Source organism: Humulus lupulus, chromosome 5 (genome assembly GCF_963169125.1).
Source record: "Humulus lupulus chromosome 5, drHumLupu1.1, whole genome shotgun sequence".
NCBI classification, from domain to species: Eukaryota; Viridiplantae; Streptophyta; class Magnoliopsida; order Rosales; family Cannabaceae; genus Humulus; species Humulus lupulus.
The window spans coordinates 33,204,503-33,207,319 of record NC_084797.1 but is presented as its reverse complement, the minus strand read 5'-3'; the positions used below and the strand labels follow the sequence as shown (position 1 = coordinate 33,207,319).

At 37.3% G+C, this 2,817-nt stretch overlaps 1 long non-coding RNA gene across 2 annotated transcripts; it reads right to left on the bottom strand.

Moving 5' to 3' along the window:
- Positions 1 to 689: 689 nt before the first annotated feature.
- On the bottom strand, positions 690 to 2,188 carry LOC133780346 (uncharacterized). 2 transcript variants are annotated; one of them, XR_009869244.1, is made up of 3 exons: positions 1,191 to 2,188; positions 897 to 998; positions 690 to 781 (listed from the first exon to the last, which is right to left on the bottom strand). It is a non-coding gene; the product is annotated as an uncharacterized LOC133780346 (long non-coding RNA). The 2 variants fall into 2 exon arrangements; XR_009869245.1 differs by having other exon boundaries at positions 897 to 1,531; positions 1,603 to 2,188.
- Positions 2,189 to 2,817: the final 629 nt, after the last annotated feature.

Here is a 2,817-nt window from a genome sequence, read left to right as displayed (position 1 = left end):
TGCACACAGGTAAAGCATACATATCATTTTTAAACAATTATACATGTAACCACTTAGATAGCTACCAAACCATGAGTCGAGCTCGTCTTCGGTGATGTGTGTACATACCCAGCCAGTCTACAGGAACCCTAACCTTGGCATTGCTCTGATACCAAGTTGTAACGCCCTGGTTACCCCAGAACAGTTACGGTGAACGGTGAACCGAAAATTTGACCCGCTACCCGAGTCCTTTGGTTAAAAACGTGATCTAAGTGTTAATATCAGGTTAAGGTGAAAAACCAGCAAAAAGGAAAGGGTGCATTTTATTAAGTAAACAAACTGCTCATGAGCCTTTCAAAATGTTTACAAGGTGTTCATAATACAAAAGAGTTGCTACAGTTCCAAATTTACAATCCCCGCCGACCTAAGCGGCAAAAATAGGGTAAACCCCTAGTCCCTCTGAGAACTCCTTGACCGTGGCGGTCAAGCGGCCCTGCGTGAAGAAAAAAGATACAAGAAAATTAAATGATAAAAATATCCTTGTGTTTAGCATCTTTCACTTAAATAGTGCGTGAATGGATTCATTTCTCATAAATGGACTGGATTTATTGTGATATATTTTATGTACAGCCCACTCAGTAATCATCAGTCAAGTTAAAGATTTAATAGAAACAAAAACACACCAGATTCTCAGCACCGGGAAGATTTCCTCATTTAGATAACTTAGCTGCATGAGATCATCTACACCATCAAGGATATCAGGATTTGTTGGGACCAAAATTTCAGTTTGTACCTTTAAAACCTACAAAGTGAACATTAAAATAAATCAAACATCTAATGGAAAAAGACAATCAAATCTCAACTCAAAGTTTCCATAGCTCTTGCTGCAAAAATAAAAGTTTCAAAAGCTCTCTAACTTTCTCATCAGGCAATGCAATGACAGATTCAGTCCCTGAGATTGACAATATTTTTGCAAGCTCCCATTTACCATTTGGGCATTGAAACCAAGATTGAAGCTTCTGAAACAATAAACTTAAGAAGTAGGTAACATAAATTAATAAAAACTACATACTATGTTCACAAACTAAGCTCCAGGAATCATCAGTTACTTTATGAAACCAGTTTATAAAATTAAGGCTGAATTGCAACAAGTCTGTAACAAGACTAGAGTAAATTTGCTAAAAGTGAGACAACATTCGTAAAACACCAACCTACTAAACACGTGGCTAAGAGTGGTTACATGTTATTAATAAATATACAATTGGAGGGAAAGAAGTCTATAGCAGAAAGACTCTGAGATTCACTAAACAGTGAAGCTAAATGCTTAGGCAACAACAAGTTGATATCATGTACTAAATTCTAAAGTAAAATTGTCAAAATAAACAGTTAAAGTTATAATTTCACCACTAGAAGTCGGCTTAGGCACACCATGTCCATTATAATGAAATAGGACCCTCTCAGACTTGGCATATCGGCGACATGTATTACAAAGTTTCTTCACTTCATCCACAGTAGGATCAGGCTGGACCTTATATCGTGCTTGCTCAAAGATCTTCAAAGGTAAATAAAATTCAATCTATGACAATATCATATGAACTCTGTACAAGCCAATAATATCCTCACCCTTGGTTGCCACCTTTCATACTGAGCACTCAAATTTTTCCCAATTGTTTTAAGAGCTTTCTGCGGTGCCATTGAAAAAGGATCTGCAAGCAAAGGATCACAAAAACTAGTAGTTATTCTACTCACAATTTGGCACAACCAATGCTATATATCAACTAAATTTCAAATTGATGAAGGTACATCACAGAATCCCATTTCAACAAACAATTAAGAGAAATAAATGAAATTAGTTGAAAAGATAAGAGTAAACTCATCTTTAGGTCGCCATTTCGAGACTAACCCACTATCTGATGGACCGATGGGAAGACAAGCCTCAAAAGCCTCATGCCGAAATTCACACAAAACCACTGTTTGAGGCAAATAAGCCATACTCGTGGTAGTGGCAGTCGTGCCATTGCCATAACTACTACTAGCAGTCTCCGAATCCATTCTCTGCGAACTTAAATCAACATCATCATGGCTCGAAACATACTCTTCTTCCAACTGTTTTGAAACAACCGCCACCGAAGATTGCGAAAACCTGGAGGCCATCAAATCCCCTAATGACATTCAAATCGAAAAAGGCCTCAGTAAACAGAACCAACAGCTCAAGAAAAGATCAATCAACTCTTCCCTAATTGAGAAACCATAACTAAAAAAAATTCAAATGATGAACACCAGAATGCCAGAAAGATTCAAGAAGAAAAAAGAAATTGAATACAAGAATGATTTAGTTGTCAACAAAGCCGCTGAACCAGCGGTGCATGGATCCAGCTCGAGAAACCCTAGAAAGCCCAACAGACTTCTCTGAAAATCCTAGGTCGAGACGAAGAAGATTTGAGCAAAATAGGATTTTGTCAAAGAAGAGGAAACCAGCGAAAGAAAGAAAGGAAAAAAAGAAGAGAGAGAGAGTATATGCGGGGGATTGACTTCGGAGACGTAGCCGAAGAAGAAAATGGGGATTGAAGAAAACAGGGAAAATAATAAAACAATGTAATTAAAAAAGAATTAGCTGTGAAAAAATATAATAGGCGGGCACCCAAAATAATTTACCGCCATTTTTACTTTTACCACATATAAGTATACCATAATAATTTTTCAGTACTATTATATTTTTATGTTACGAAAAGGGGTATTTGGTGTAGTGTATGATCTTAGGGATGGATTGGTTGGTCAGGTATGAGGCTACAATCGACTGCAGGAAGAAGATGGTGACTTTTGAGCCTGAGGGTGAGG